The following is a 17,613-nucleotide window of genomic DNA, read 5'->3' on the forward strand; positions in this document are numbered from 1 at the left end:
CTGCCCTCCTCTGGGCACACGCAAGAGTGTCGACGGCTGAGGCAGACCAGAGAGCAGCATGCAGGGCCTTTCCGGCAGCGACGCCACACGTAGGCACAGCCAGGGCTCCAGAGGTAGGGGCCGGTCCCGGAATGAAGATCTTCGTTGTAGTGCCTTTGTTCTGCGGCGGCGGTGCGTGTTGACATGTGTTATAGTGTACTACCCGCGTTACCCAGGATGTGTAGAAACATTTCTCTGTGGCAAATGAGAAGAGGGAACAATTTTGTTGCTTGTCTTTATCAAATGGTATTTTCTCGGGGGCAAAGCATAGCCAAACTAGTTTTAGGCTTTCTTGCTGTTTCTACATAATACAAATGTAGGCGTATATCTTTACTCACTTTGCTTCATTATCTTATTCGATGGTAGCAAACATAGTGCAAATTTGGTTTTCTCTGCTTTTAGAAATGTTACTTATGGACTAGCACGGGTGTCTTAATCTGTTTTACTGATTGTTGATGATTTATAACAACATGGCCCCCTATGACATACAGCGTTTCTACTTCAAGCGTGCTGAAGTTCAACGTGTGGATTGATAGGATCCTTTGGACTATTCTGCATGAGCTTAGACTACCTGTGTCCTATGTGTGATAGGAGTATAACACGCACAGTGATGTCCCAGCACAACACAGCAGTACTATCCTTTTGAATGCCACGAGTAATGTGCAAGGACTGAGACAGCAGCGCTACCTCTCCCAAATTACAGTCCGTGCTGGTGCTTCGTGGTCTTCCGTAGGGGGAGGGGTATGCAGCGACGCCTTGCACTCGCACCCCCCTCCCCGCGTCGATAGGGCCCGATCGTTCATGGCGTCGGGGCTCTCTGCACGTTGCCTCGATTGGGCGGAACAAAGAGTCATCGCAACTTCCCCCATCATGTGGCGGCAACTGACCAAAATTCTGTGCTCCATGATAACAAAAGAAATGTTGTGCACAAGGGCGCGAGTTAAATTACAACTTAAATCCAGCAATAGCGGGATTAGAGAGTGAGGGATGGTGAGAGGATACCGAAGAGAAGCGACAATGAAGAACGTGTGGGAAACGTGCTTGGTCAAATAGGGGCTGACATAAGGGGAAGTTTTTCCATTTAAACGTCTGACTAGTGTAGTAATAGTAATAGTCTATAAATTATGCTGCTGCCAGCAGTATGGTAATCCCGTCCCCTGCCTGTGTGGGGCCCCTCAGTCAGTCAGCGATATAGTAAAAAGAAGTTTTACAACGAATGGCAGCGGGGGCGAGTTTGGCTTTGTTCACCTAGCATTATTTCGCATGGATGTGTGCGCCTTTTCTACAGATTGAACCTCCGCATTGGCATCGTTTGCGCGGCGTTTACTTCCACCCTCTTCTTTAAATACACCACTTCAAAAGCCAACAAGTAGCAGGTTCTGTGTGCAGCTTGCGGGGCGGCGTTGGAAGGGCATAGAGCGGGTGGGGGCGAGGAGCACGAGTGGCGGATGTGTGGCCTGGGGGGACCGAGGGAGAGCGGGCTGGGCAGGGTCTGTTCCGTGCGAGTTCACGCGGGTCCTGCTGTAGCGCTTTCTTTTGAACTTGGAAAATAAATTGAAGTTAGTGGTGGAGGTTCCGTCTTCTTCTCGGTCTTTGCTACTGCAGGCTAGAAACGGGGTTCTGCGTTCAGCTTGCGGGGGCCGCGTTGGAAGGGCACAGAGCGGCAGGAGGCGAGGAACGTGAGCGGCGGTTTGGGTGGCCTGGGGGGGACCGAGTGGGAGCGGGCTGGGCAGTGTTCCATGCGGGTTCGCACGGGTCCTGCGGCCTGCAGTCTCCCTCGTGATACAGCGCGTCCTTTGAACTCGAGAAATAAATGTAAGTTAGTGGTTGGTTCCGTCGCTGTCGGTCTTTGCAACTGCGAGCAAGTAGTGACCACGTACGCTTGTGCGTGTCCTGCGCGCAGAGGGCATGTCGCCGTTTTATTACACGAAGTGCTCGGGCGATTTAAGGAATGGAGTTTGCTTCCTGTGAATGTGTGAAACTTAGACTGCCCGGATTGCCACGCGGGGGTTGCAGCGGCAGCCGGGGATGGGCCTTTTGTATTGTAGATTCGTTTGGTGCAGAGTGGTTGTGCAGCACAGGGCTTGGCAGCGACCACATGTGAATGAACGTCATTGGCAGGGAATAAACTGGGAGTCCGTTTGATGCTGCTGGGGAGGCCTTGCACTGCTGTGGAGGATAGAGGACGCATTTTGTATCTTATAAAGGACGCCTTTTGTATCTTCGCGGTTTCGCACTGGGTGTCGGTCTTGTGCCCGCAGGGTTCTCAGTTTACCGACTTCAGAAGCATGAAAGGCTGGGTCTGCTTTGACTGGGCGTCTTGGTCCTGCGCGCGGAAGGCATGTCGACACTTTCGGGGAGCTGAGAAGAGGGAAGTGAATAATTGTTGAATTAGGCAGTAGCCCCAGTGCGCCATCTGTAACCTATGAGGATTCTGGTATTGCAACGAGTGTGAAGTGGGTTCCTTGGATTAAGAGGCCTCATGTTACTTCAGCTGGGGTATGGGGGCGCGAAACGGGAGTTCTAGTGAAATCACTTCTGCTTAGAATTTCCTTCTTAGGAGCGGTTTTGTGCTGGTTATCGGTCATTCCTTTGTCTGTTGGGCAGCGTACTGGTTGAGAGAGAAGTGTAGCACTTACTGTGATTAGTATAAAATAGGAGTGTGCCATAAGGTGCCATGGCAACTGATTGACCTTTTAATACGGAGATGCGTGATAGCAAAATATGTGTTGTGATATTACGTTTCTGTTCCTAAACAAGCCCTGGGTGTACCTAATGTAAGTTTCCCATCATGTCTTTCATCCCGCTGAGTCCATGTCTTCCATCCCGTTGAGTCCAAGGGGACGGATTCCTTACTTCTGGTGTTAGTAATTGCTTTGCACAAATTTTATATCCAATGTCTCTTTACAGACCACGAATCTTTTCGGTGGTTCTGTCACCGCGAGAGCCCGGAAAAGATCTGCTTACGTTCTTTGGCAGCATGCGCTGGGTTTCAAGGGCAACATGGCCTAATTCTAATGCATTCACCCCGGACTCTCATTTACAGGGTAGCGCGCTAAGTAGCTAGGTACCGCTGCCCCGCGTGTCATGAGCGCTCCTTTAAATGGACGCCTAATTATCACATGTTCTGGGTGTCCATCACTTTCCCAGCAATGCGGGCAGCTGTTGGGCTGGTGGTCGTATGTGTTGGAGTTGAGTGGATTCATCGTGCAGGGGACATAGCAAAGATGTTTTCGGTCTGACGTTGTTCAAACCAACTAGCAAGAGATGCGCTAGTGCATAGCTCCCTATGCCCATGGGATAAAGTGACAAGTTGCACTGGTTCTGTAAAACACCCTCCAAATGTGGTATTATGATATGCTATGTTCTGGTATGGTATGCAACTGTAGCCACATAAAACGGACGGCTAAATTGGGTACCTTAAGAAGTGTTGTTGCAATAATTTTGTCTTCCAGGCCAGGAGTGGGATAGTTACAACCTGCAAGCAGCGCATTTTACGCCCTGTAGGCATGGTCTATTGAACAAGACAAACTCATACGGGTCTGAAAGCAGCATGGTGTTTAAAAACCTAAGTGAAATATCAAATCTCATTCAATTTAAATTGGATTACTAATTGACCCTCATCATACAATTATTCTGTTAGTGAGAAGCAACTGACTACCTTCGGTCAACATAATTCCTATTCAGGAAAAGGCAGTTCAATGGAAATTTAGGATGGGCCAGAAGCTTCTTAATCTAGCATCTGTGCTCGTCTCCTGGTGCTTGGTATTTGATATACTTGCAATCTGCTGACGTAACGAGACTTGGTTAAAACCTGATCAAGTTTGCTGGCCGTTCTCATTGGGCATTAATTCCGTGTTCCCAGCTGTGTCAGAGCGTTAGGAGCCCTGGATTCGTAGTTCATATCCTGGTGCTGCAGTTCCTTCTTTAGAAATTCCTGTTTTGGGTATACATTCCTACATGGAATCGTTGGGTATTTTATCCGGTTTTTTTTTTCAGTCCTTGCTCCAGTTGCTGGTCTACAGTTGCTCGTTTTCACTTTGCATACCAAAAGCACTCTGCTTGTTATCGCTTTACAGGTACTTTAGAGACGCATAATTTTGACTGTGTGCATGAATGCACTGTAAGTATGTCAGCTGTGTTAGTTTGTCACAGTGTTTACACAAATAACAATTTAAATAGCACTATTTTATTTATTTTATAGCGCTACTCAGCACAATGCAAGGTGTCAGAGCACATTACATAACATAAGCATTATAAATTCACAGAAAGGATAAATGTACGAGGTGTGTTACATGAGACAGTGATAGTTACAAGATATAGGAGTAACATGTCCATCATAGCTCACTGCTATATTTGAAGGATTTCGGTGTTCGAAGCAGTAACTTACCTAGCTTCCTAAAATAAAAATCTCTCATCTGCATGATTACATGATCTGCGTGGCAGGAGACACAGTAACTTTCTGTACTACTTTGATTCAAATCTGGCCTACACAGTAGTTGGGATTGGCCAAGAGCTGACCGCGGCCCTATAACGACGCAGATCAGATAACCATAGTATATAAATGAATGTCAGCGGGCAGGGTGATTCAGCTAGGACTGGGTATGTCATCCGCGAAACTAGCAGTGGGGGCTGCGGGTTTGGGTCAGGTACAGTCAATTGAGGAGAATTATTCCACAGGAGTATCCGGAAAAGATGGCAGAGATTGACCCCAGGGAGGCAACTATTAACGCAAAGGTGTCTGCAGGTTTGACTTGCACCAAGGTGAACGGTGCCATTTTCTGAAACTGATTTATTTGTGCGTCTATAAATATACACGCAATAATTGCTGTTAGTCCATTACATTTCAGTATCTGTGGTAATATTTGAAATATGTTAATGTATTTGAACTGAAAGTCTTTGCTTTACAGCTAGACTGTTTTTTGCGTATGCGTAGAAGGTATAAGTAATAGTACAAACACTGCGCTGCACCATCTATTTCCGAGTACGTTTTGCTTAAGTGCTAACACACACAAGTGTAAGACTTTCAAGTTAATTTTGAGGGCTGTCCCAAACCATGGTCTCCTTAGAGTCATTGAGGGTCAAATGGGAGTAATTACTGGAATGGGTCCCCCTCATCCCTATTGTTTAGAGCCAAAGTGTCATTCTCAGGTGGCGTCACTCGTGGTGCATCGAAAGGATGGAGATGCCACACAGGGCAGTAGCGAACTGGGCAGACGGCAAAATGCAAACATTAAATGCTGTCTGGGGGAGAATAGTCGGATGCCTAGTAATATACGATAAATAAGGGGATCAGGAAGGAGACGGGGTCAGCTGAGGCTCAGACTGGATCAATGCTTGTCAGCTTTGGGGGGCCTCCCAACATCCTCGCGATACACCTGGAAGGGAATGCGGATACAGGTCAGGACGGTGGCTAACATGAAAGGATGGGGTTCACTCGTCTGGGATTGGGATGGATGTTTTACTTCTGGACTTGGTGCTAGGTATAAAGGTGGCTAGGTGGTGGGGGGCTCTGTCATCGACGGGGGCCTCCTCCAGAGCTGTGGCGGAGTACAGGGCGATCTGGAAGCAGATGGACAGTAAGGGTACCTCTGCGGCAGAAGGGGACAGCAATACCTCTGCCTGGCACAGTAGGGGTGCCCGAGCCAAGAACCTGGAGCCGAGGGGGTTCCAGGAAACACGTCGGCGCCCCGTTAGTCCTTCGGGCGGTCGGGGGGCCTAAACCGACCGGGGGTGTGCCTCATCGCTCCGCCCCGACAGGGGGGGCGGGAGTAAACGAGTAACTATAAAGGTATTGCACCGTCAAGAGCATCGACTTACCGTGCAAATTGGCTAATTAGGCAGGCGGGTCAGCGAGGGGCTGCCGTCTTGGATCGCCCGTAAGATGACCCACCTATCTGCTAGTTGTATGCAAATAAACCTGCACCACCGTTTTCCCACAATTATGTCTCATGAGTCTTCTTGGTTGTGAATGTAGTGGGTACAAGTGGAGCGAGCGATGGCGGTGTGGGCACTATGCCGCTGGCCGCGCGACGCGAAGGGGAGATAACGCGAGACAGCGTCTTAGTGACACATGCCTCGCGAACGAAACGTATAGCGCGACAGTCAGGGCGCCGCCCCCCTTTAAGGGGTGGCCAATGAGGTGCGAGCACGTGAGGTGGTGGGCGGTCCGAGGGCCTTTATCTAGGCCAGCCCGGTTCAGTACTGCCTCTTTTCCGCCGCGTTGCATCTGGACGCTGGACTACTCTGCGCTGTTCCCGCCCTGGCCCAGACCCAGCGGCAGAGCAGCGGGTTGGTGTGAACAATTAATGGTCTGTTTTGTGTTGCAGGCGGAGTCACAGGGCGATCTGGAAGCAGATGGACAGTAAGGGTACCTCTGCGGCAGAAGGGGACAGCAATACCTCTGCCTGGCACAGTAGGGGTGCCCGAGCCAAGAACCTGGAGCCGAGGGGGTTCCAGGAAACACGTCGGCGCCCCGTTAGTCCTTCGGGCGGTCGGGGGGCCTAAACCGACCGGGGGTGTGCCTCATCGCTCCGCCCCGACAGGGGGGGCGGGAGTAAACGAGTAACTATAAAGGTATTGCACCGTCAAGAGCATCGACTTACCGTGCAAATTGGCTAATTAGGCAGGCGGGTCAGCGAGGGGCTGCCGTCTTGGATCGCCCGTAAGATGACCCACCTATCTGCTAGTTGTATGCAAATAAACCTGCACCACCGTTTTCCCACAATTATGTCTCATGAGTCTTCTTGGTTGTGAATGTAGTGGGTACAAGTGGAGCGAGCGATGGCGGTGTGGGCACTATGGCCTGGGGACAGGGTGGGGGCAGAAGGGCCTCAGGGGTACTTCTCAGCACGAACCCCGCCCCCCCGAGGCCCACTCCTCCTCAAACCTGGAGATTTTTGTTCAAGTTGGCAGGTATGTTGAGGTCCTTTGCCACTGGTGTTTAGGAGACCATCCTACTATTAGTCTGATAACTGGTCCCAAAAACCTTTTCTGCATTCAGCTCTCAGGGGAGAGAGGGCGGGCAGTCACAGGCTTCTCAGGTGGGAAGTGTGAGGTGCACAATCTCAAGATCCAACAGCCAACCAGATGGCACAATAATTCAATGCTCCTATCAGTGACTGTCGTTTTAGAAAAGAAAACATGTTTGAATCCCACCAGCAGTACTAAATACTACACATTTCGTTCCAGTATACTAAGCAGCTACCAGGAGCAGCCCGTGCAGGTAATAACCTTCGCCCTCTCCCCCACCTCCCCGTCTGTACCTTTCCACAACCACTGCCTTCCCCTTTTGCGAAAACAAAAACTAACATACATTTTGTTTTTGTGGTGGTCATTTGTTGGCTGCATAAATTCTGTGCTTTTGCTGTATAGTCTCTTTTTGGTGTTTTCCTCCGGTTGGTTGGGTTTTTTGTTTTGAGGGGCTCTCCCCTTTTCGGGAGGGAAAGGAGTAGCTTCTGTACCGGGAGTTAGGCCACGACTCGCTACCTTCCGGTTCTGGTTGTGCCCTGCCATCCGGCGGGGGCTGGGCTGCGAACGCCGTCTTTGTGTTTGCTACTCCCCCATTCTTCGGTAAGCTGCCTCACCCAGCCGTGAGGCATCTGAAAGTGGGTGGTCTTACCCTCTGCCCTTAGGCCAGCTCTCCCAGCTGTGAGGCATCCCAAGGTTAGCGGTACCATCTTAGCACACCGCCCTCCGGTGTGCCTTCTTACCAACCATTCTTTGCGTAGTTCTCCTTCCTTGCCTTCACTACCTCAGCCTGCGACATTGCTGTTCTGCCGGTGTGGGTGGGTGGGAAAAGTTTGTTATTCGAGTTGCTGCTCCCCCGCACCAGCCATGAACATTTAGCTTACATGGGGGAGCAGCCTTATATCCCAAATCCCTGCCCACTACCTGCTGGCCTCTCCTGTTTGGGCGGTCCCTCATTGGAGGGTTTGTACCTCCCCATTGGCTGCGTCGGGCGGCCCTGCGATGTGGGAGGGGGGATGTCCTAGGGCTGGGGGCTGCTTTTGCACCCTTTGCCTCCAGCGCGCCAAAACTTGGCGCGGGCTGACTGGTTAGGGGGGGGGAGGGGTACGGCGACCGTTATGGCGCCGGCTCTTGAGCTAGAGCAGTAGGGCGGCGGGCGGGGTGGGGGGGAATTTGACATATGACAACGATTTAAAACTAAAGACATAATTTTTCCTTGTCGTTGTCTTTCGAAATCCCCCTACTCTGCCCCACCGGGTCACTCCTGGCAGCTACCCAAGTTACCAATCTCCTGTGTGGTGCTACACCAACTGATTCCCCATATCTAATCCCTCCCAGGAGCCCTTCCATAAGCCTGCCCCTCCACCCCAGGAATTAAGGTAAAAGCATGAATCAGGCTCAGAAGCAGTTTCTCAGTGCCACACAAATCAAATGCACACTCAGGGGCAGATTTACAAGCCCCCTGCGCCACCACAACGTCACTTTCTGTGACGTACTGGTGGCGCAGGGGGCTCCTCCATATTTACAAGGAGAGGAAAAGCCACCCTGCGTGACTTTTTCTCTCCTCGTAAATATGGCCCCTTCACACGCAGGACTGTGCGTTGAAGGGGCGTTCCATGAATGTGTTCCTACGCAACACCCATGGAACAAGACACACCTCCAGATTTACAAGAAATCGTAAATCTGGAGATGCGTGTGAATGCTACGCCACCCTAGAGGTGGCGTAGCGAGGCGCAACGAGGAGAAATGTTTTCATTTCTCCTCGTTTTTTCCTCTTTCAGTGCGTGCTGCATTCTACAACACGCACTGAAAGAGGAAAACATCTCTTGTGATTGTTTTTGTGCAGGAAGGTGTCCCTTCCTGCACAAAAACAATCTCCCCACGATGCAGGCATCCTTGCACCATGGTGCACGGGGGCCTGCACCGGCGCATGGCTGCAATTTATGCGCCAGCGCAGGGTGAGGCACAGTTTTGAGACATATTCTTGTAAATATGTTGCATCCCTGTGCTTTCCAAACTAATTCAGCACGCGAAGCAAAATGACTTGCTGCACCGTGCTGCGTTACTTTGTAGTAAATCTGCCCCTCAGTTCACTTGTTTCAAGAGTTCATACTCTGGTAGTTCCATGGGTAACAAGTGAATTTCTTGTGCGCATCCAGCGCATCGTGATCTTCGAGCAGGCAAAGTTCTGCGGTGATTGAAAGCAATCTCTGGGCTCCAAGAAGGCCGAGTAAAGCCCTCCTCTCAGTGCATGCATGATGCAACCTGGGTCAGTTCAGCAGCGAGCTGTGGCCCCGGTGCTTGTGCGCAGGTGAGGACCTAGCTACTGCAGCCCTTCCAGCCATGTCTCAATCTGGACTACTCAGCTAACTCCAAACCAGGTGCAGGGCTCAACTGCAACAGCACAGTCACCTGAACAGTTGCATCCTCGGTTGGGCAAGCACAGTCAACACAGCAGATGCAACCCTGATAGGGTTGACGCAGTAACTACAGCAATTGCAGCACCTGTCGGGTAGTCACCATGGCAGTTGCCACCCCAATTGGACCATCAAAGTCACAAATGCTTGTAGAGGATTCAGCCAGGAATCTTCATGAGAAACCCAGGGATCCTCTTCAGCACAGGTCACAGCACAGGTCACTCCTGCTTTTGTGATAATTCAAGTGTCCTTCTGAGGCTGTCTCCAGACACAGCTTTTGCATCCAGTGCTCCTTCTCATAGCTGGTGGCACTGGGGCTCTCTCCAATCTCTACCACCTGAACCACAGCCACAATTACGTGTAAGTGTAAAACATCTGCACCTGGCTGTCATCAGCTTCTCAGAAACAATAATCAAGGATATACAAAAGGGTAGGCCTGACTGAGAAACTTCATCACCAAGCATAACAAAAACTGCAGTCCCACCACTCAATCCTACCACAACTAAATGGCAGTGCTCACTGTTGAAAATGATAAACGTTTGTGTGGAATTACCCCAGACATTTGCCGTCTGTTACAGAACCCGTTTTGTTAGCATAGCACTTTTGCACTTTACCCCTGCCAAATAGAGGCAAAGGGCCTGTAGCTGCTTTGTAATCATGGTCAAATTGGAACACACCTGACTGGCACAGTGGTTAGACAAAATATCGATTTAAAAATATTGGGAAACAGACATATCGGAAATTCAATATTGTGACAAACAAATATCATGATGCACATATCATTGACAAGAATATCGTTTTATGAGGTAAGTAATGTAGTTGTCAATAATATCAATGTTTTTAATACTGTGTTTCACTAATATAGGGGTAAAAAATATTACTATTTTGTTATTTAGTGGATATATTAAATGTATGTGTTACTATTGTTTAGATAAATGTTATTAACGGTTTTTAAAATATATAACTTATTTTTAGTGATTTAGAATTTTTAATAATTTTTAATAGTATTTTATAGTGTCAGCAGATTTTTAGGTTTGTAGGGAATAGGTTGTGAAGTTCATTTGCTTGATATTTATAATTTAATTAATGTAATACTGATTTATTTTTGTTATATATTATTTGCTGACTGTTAGGTTTGTAGGGGTACAGGGTGGAATGTAAAAGTAATTTGTACTTGTAAAGCTCACTAATACCCCAACTGGGGTGTCCTGGCGCTGTAACGCATACCGCTGTGGAACCCATCTGGCTTTCCCTGTGAGGCGTCCACTCCTGGGTACCCCCAAGGTGAAGCCAGGCATCCCAGCGCTGTTGGGGCCGTTGTGGAGATTAAGCAAGATATTGCCCAGAGTTGCAGAGTGGGACCCATGATTAGAATGGGCACCGAGGCAAGAATTATCAGGTCCCAGGAATTTGAGCCCTAGATTTACCGAGGCGGGAATTGAACCCTGGTCCCGGGCCAGACCTCTGCATCAGCGTCTGCCGCTCTAACCATTGAGCCACACTTCTCCACTTCTCGAAAGATCATTAAGCAATAATTAATTAACAATTACTTATTAATTATTTAATTGATGTTTAATTATGTAATTTGTGGAATACTTATTTCAAGTCAAGTCAAGTAGTAACTTTATTTCGATTCAGAACAGAGGTCTTCAAACTAGGGGCCGGGCCCCCTTAGGGGGGCCTCAAGTGAGCCCGGGTGGGCACCAGGCTCTGGTTAAAAGAAGCATAATGCTCTTAGTGCTTTGTTTAAGCGGAACAAAATAGGGCATCACTAACATCTTTTGTCCTGGCTGGGAGAAGGTGTCTAAAGGGAAGGGACTCAAAATATTCTTTAAAGCCTCAACCTCCATTTCTAATAATCGCACTGTGGATACTTTTCACTTTAATAAGGAGTGCCTGACCAGAATAGTATGTTTGGCAATCATGTGTTTGATTGCATTTTTAAAACAATAACAGAACTTAACTGCAATGTTTAAATATGACTATACATATTTAAACATTGCCAGTAAAATCGAATACTTGTTAAAAAAATTTCGAGAAGGCCTTTGTGATTTTTTTTTCCATTCGAGGGGGGTGGGATTAAAAAGTGTTTGAAGACCACTGCTGTAGAAGTATCACAAAGCTGCTATCAAAAAGGGCACTAGGTGGGGCTGTAGCCATAAAAAGCTAACAAAGCGAAATGGAAAATACCAATGCACGCATTAAATCCATCATCCCGAGACCAACTCGCACAGGAGTGAGAAGAGCTGGACGTGGAGGACCCGAGTGAACGAACTAAGGAAAAAGCGCCGGTAGAGGATGTGGCGTTACAGTCTGAGCTGCCGACTTCGAAACTGGGGAACCAAGTTCAAGTCTCAGCGTTGGCTCAACAGCCTGCAATTTGGGCATGGTATTACTTGAATGAAGGGCCAACCAGTAGGGGCTGCCTCTGTATGGAAATGGAGGGCAAGAAGGGGAGAGGCATGATATAAAAAAATTAACTTAATTTCTTCACCACCGCCGAGACTGGAAGCACGCAGTTTACCAGTCAATCACGATGCTGCAGGAGCAGCGTTGTGATTGTCTGTGCAGCCGAAACGGAGGGGCATATTACCAAGGGCCTTATCGCCACTTTAGTGGGAATTATTCCCGCTAAAGAGGCGATAATTTTATTGCCCTATTACCTAGCTGTCGCTAACACCAGTTAGCGACAGCTAGTAGGAGATAGCGATTATCTTGGGGCCCACTTTGCATGTCAGCGATAATTATCGCTAATGACATGCAAAGTGGGCGTGCCAAGATGTTAGCGACTGGAAACAGTCGCTAACATCGCTATCTCCTATTACCTACCTAAGCGCGAATATCTCCAAAAGCTAACGCCTGCCCAGAGCAGTTCTTAGCCATGTTATCCAATGGTAGGTAGATAACATGGCTAAGAGCATTAGCTCGGTAATGCATGAATATCGCTGACTTTTCTGCGATATTCATGCATTTCGGCCAGTTTTTATCGCTTAGGAGACAAACCTTGATAATAGCAAGGTTTCTAAGCGATAAAAATAGGCAAAGCACGGCAATAAAATTATAGCCGCTAACCAAGCTTAGCGATAATTATCGCTTATTCTTGGTAATATGCTCCGGAATCCCTTTCCGTAGCAGCCAGCTAGCACATTCGCCAGACGAACAGTGGAGGCCGCTCCTGCTCCCACCTGTCAGCTAAGGCCTGGAACAACATCCCCCTGTGCCTCAAAGTCTAACCATATCTTCAGGAGTTCAGGGAGGACTTCAAGACCTCGATGTGCAACCAATAGGAAAATAGGCAGCATCATCCTGATAGTGCCTCGAGACCCTCACGGGTGAAGCAGCAGCGCTCTACAAATCCTGACTGATTGATATTTATCAAGTTGCTGCATTGCACTTGCAGCAGGCCGCGGGTTGCAAGCGCGACACAACTACTAAGGAAGATTTGTCAAGCTACACAAGGCCTCCTTGCGGGAAACAGCCTTAACAATGAAGGCTTTACAACAAAAATGCCTTTACCATAAAAGTCTTTTACAACAAATTGTTTTACAAAGAATATGCCTTTATCAAGATGTCTTTTACCACGAAAATTGTGGTAAATGTAAGTAATAAGCAGGTAAGTGGGAAGCATTTAAATCTATAAATATGATTGTGTATATGAGAACACGAGGCCAGACAAGCAAGAGTGTATAATGGATGACAATACAACTCAATAAACGCTAATGAACGTAACCAATAGAGTCCCTAAAAATGAGAAGGAGAACGTGTTGAAACTAGGGCTCTCATTTTGTGCACAAATGAGCTTTGACGATGCCCAAACATGTACAAATTTGAACAAAAACTGAAATTGTATAAATTACACACTGCAAATAAAAATATAGGGAACACGGGAGTGAGACAACCTGCTCTACCCAGTGACGGTACCAGATTGGCAATAGACGACATTCCCATGTAACAGGTGATCACTGACCTAGGTGAAGTAAGGCAATCCAACGCGACGAGTGAACAAACAGATCCTTTTCATCTCATTCATGTAGAGAATATCACACAGCAATTTGGCATACAAACACAAGAAGCTTTTCCCACTGACTTCAAAGCTAGATCTAGGTACGTGCCCACGACAGCAAAGGACAAAGTTGATATTTCTAGTGACCTGGTGGCACAGGATCTTGAAAAACTGATTCACACCACACCACGCCACAGGAATACGACTAAGATGCTGTGGGAGTTAATCAAGAACCCGCAGAGTGAACAAGATCTTATAATTAAACCCTCTGACAAAGGGGGCAACGTAGTTCTTATGACAAGGACTATGTATACGAAGGAGGCTTATCGACAACTGAGTGACACTACCTGCTACTGTAGGTGTGGACAAGAAATACCTAGTTGAACGAAAGCATAGATACCTTAGCAGCCTACATGACTGGCATGAGAGGGAGCTATTGACATGGGACGAAAGGCAGTTTCTCAAAAATGAGACAACCACCACACCAACATTTTATCTTCTGCCTAAGGTTCATAAAAATGCCCAGGAACCACCGGGTAGATCCATAGTTTCCTCCAAAAATAGCCTTTTGGAGAACACTTCAACCTTTGTCGACCATTTCTTGCACCCCTTTGTTAAAGAACTGAATTCATACCTAAGTGATACCACTAATTTCTTGAAGAAGATAAGTGATGTTGTTATGAATGACGATCACTGGCTATTGAGCTTAGACGCTGTGTCTCTGTATACGAGCATCAGACATCAGGACGGACTCAGGGTATGTAAATTTTTCCTACAATAACATGACATACTATACTTGGAGCACACACACCTGCTCCTTGAAATGATTGAGACATGCTTAAAAGATTTTTTTTTTAAAGATTTGTACAAACAGCTACAAGGGACTTCCATGGGCACCTGCTTTGCTCCCACCTACGCCAGCCTCATGGTGGGCTGGTGGGAGAAGCAGGTGCTCTGGAATGATAAACTGAGAAATGGATCTAAAATGTGATAAAAATGGTTGAGATATATCGATGATGTGTTCTTTATATAGGAAGGTAATGAAGCAGAACTGAATGTATTCATTGGCCTATTGAATGAGAACTTTATTAATCTCAAATTCACTAGACATTACAGTAAGGAAACCATTAACTTCCTTGACCTTAAGCTTACTGTAGAGGAGAGCGCCATCTGTACCAATCTTTTTAGATAGAAAACTACCAGTAATTTGTATGCCTCTAGCAGCCACCCACCTAGCTTCATATGGGCATACCCTTCAGTGAGTTATTAAGAGGTAAGAGAAACTGTAGCACTTCCTCTGCATACAAACAAACTAAACATGATATGAAAGTGAGGTTCCGAGAAAGAGGCTACCCAACTAGAGCATTGAAGCAGGCGGAAGTCCGTGTAAGAGAACTTTCGAGGAATGAGATCCTGTCAAAACAAAGCTCTACCAAAATACCTAATGAGAACAAATTAGAACCCGTTAGGTTTATCACAAGGTACAACAGCCATGCAGAACAGTTGTGGAAAATACTGAAGTCCAGATGGGGGATTTTAAGACAGCAGCATATCTTAAAAAACAAAGTGGGAACCAACCCCTCTATGACATACAGGAGAAGTACCTCACTTAGGGACATCCTTGTGCATAGCCATCTCCAGACCAAAGAGACTAACTGGCTAAAACAAACCAAAGGTTTACGTAAGTGCGAATACTGTAAATCTTTTAGACACGGTGGTAACGTAACTGAAGTTACCATAGAGAGAGTCAAAACTACATGAAGATCCCATGATTAATTACCAGTAGTACTAATTTTGTGGTGTATACCATTATGTGCCCATGTGACCTTTGGTATATTGGCTCTACAACTTTTCCGTTGGAAAAACGGATCTTAGAACACTGGAGGGCCATGAGCAAAAAAGACTACGGCTATAACAAAGCCAGGCACTTCACTGATAAACATCATGATGATTGGACACAGGCCAAATACTTTTGCCTGGACTCAGTTAACCTCAACCCCAGTGGTGGCAACCAACAAGCGACCCTGCGCAGATTAGAATCCCGTTTTATCCTGCAAGCTGGCACTAAATTCCCAGGAGGGCTCAACTTAGATACACACTCACCTATAAAATAGTCTTGGGTGTTACTCGATTTACAAGCTGTAGGCCTCACGCGTCAAAACCCCTCCTCCCCTTTTTGTTTACTTTCACTTTTTGTATCGGTGTGTTAGCACTGTATTCTCGTAAGAACCCTTTTAATTCAACATTGAGAAGTATCACTGTTATCACAGGATGTTTTGCAATACATATCTGACATTGGACCTCTGTGAAACTAATAGAATGAATTTTTCAGTTACTGTGTAGATGCAATTTGGTGATTATTGTATCATTAACTATGTTGTTTACCTCTTCATTGCAGGTATACTGGGCTGTGGTTAAACTTTGGACTGATTCATCTCCGATAGAGCTATGCGCACCCTGAGTGGAAGGACAACCTCGGCTATTCTCCCAACTCTTAGACACAGTAGTCACCTAGAAACAGCCCATCTTGACCTAGACACCACACTATCCCACATTAATAAGTTGGGTACTATACCTTGATTTTAATTGCTCATGCACCCGACCGGGCGCTAGTGTCTCACGATGGATCACTGACACCACCACAGCTCGAACCTGGGTCCTCCCCATGAATACGTTGGATACTATACCAAAATTTTGGGTGCTCTTGCACTCAGCGGGGCGCTTGTGGCTCATTCCAGGTTATGGACAACAAAACAGTAACAAACCCCATGTCTCCGTTGACAAGGGTACCAGCATGTCATAGTTAACATTCTGCACCTTTCCCTACATAATAGCGGGCGAGCAGTTCTACCCGTATGTGAAGTACACACCACCTATGCTATATACTTACAACTAGACCCTTAGACATCCTGTATAGTTTAACAATAATGAGGTATACACATTTACTTATCATTGTTCTTTCTATTTTGGGATGCACTATTTCTTTTATGTCTATGTGTTTGACACATGGTGTTCACGTTCACTAATTTTTGGGATTTAAATGGGGTCTGAGCTGGGATGGGGTCAGGTGACCAAGGACACGTCATGGTCGAAACTTGTGTTTTTGCCATGAAATACAGAAATACCTCATCTGATCAGCGGGCTTCTGGCGTTGTTTCCGTCTTCCCTCGAAGCATTTAGGGGCAGATTTATGAGGCCGTTGCGCCTCTTTGGGCCGCAATTGCGTCACTTTATTTGACGCAACTGCAGCGCAAACAATGCGCCCTATTTACAACGTGACGCATCTAGGAGATGCGTCACGTTGTGAAGCACTGCGCCATGAGGAGGCGTTCCTGCGCAGGGGGGGGGGGCGTTCCTGTACAGGAACGCCTCCTGAAAGTGGCTGAGTGAAATCTATGAGATTTCACTCAGTCACTTTCAGGGCAATGCTGCGTCAAAACCCTGCGCCTGCTTGAAGCAGGCGTAGGTCTTGACGCAGCATTGTGTAGATTGGGCACCCCCGAGCCTTGCTGGAGCTGCGTCGCGCTTGCGACGTAACTCCAGCAATGCGCCACATTTCCGGCACAGATGCGTCATGCATCTGTGCCGTTTTTGCACCATGGTTCGCCGCATTATAAATGCGGCGCACCATGGGTGGCGGAGCTGTGGCGCACTGTGGCGCACGTTAACTGGCGCATCCCTGGGGATGCGCCAGTTAACATAAATCTGCCCCTTAGAATATATATATATGAAACAGGATGTCTCACACGGAGACAAAGATGAGTCGCACTCGTTCCAGCAATTTAAAACATATATTTTTCTGTTGCAGTTACGGCGTATTGGTCCCGATCCATTTCGGTCAACCCTTTGACCTTCTTTGGGGGAAGTAGCCACGGCATCCCTGCTGCAAAACAGTGCACTCGCCATTCTTGTGCCTTATAGCTGTTCGCCCCCTAGTGGTCACCTCCAAGGGCTGGTTATCGCTATTGTGCATGCTGGTTCTCGTAGTGCAGTGTTGGCTGGTAGGTGATGCTCGTTGTTTCTACTGCTTCTTAAATTGTTCGGAATTACCCACGCTTACCATTTTAAGGCACATGGGCACCTAACCAAAGTCCAGTCTTTGGTGGCAGCCTGCTGTCCTGTGTGCTTTCGCTGTGCTCTGGAGGGGTCCGGTTTCGGGCAGCATATGGCGCTCTGTTGTAGGCG

The sequence above is a fragment of the Lissotriton vulgaris genome, chromosome 4_1 (assembly GCF_964263255.1).
Source record: "Lissotriton vulgaris chromosome 4_1, aLisVul1.2, whole genome shotgun sequence".
NCBI classification, from domain to species: Eukaryota; Metazoa; Chordata; class Amphibia; order Caudata; family Salamandridae; genus Lissotriton; species Lissotriton vulgaris.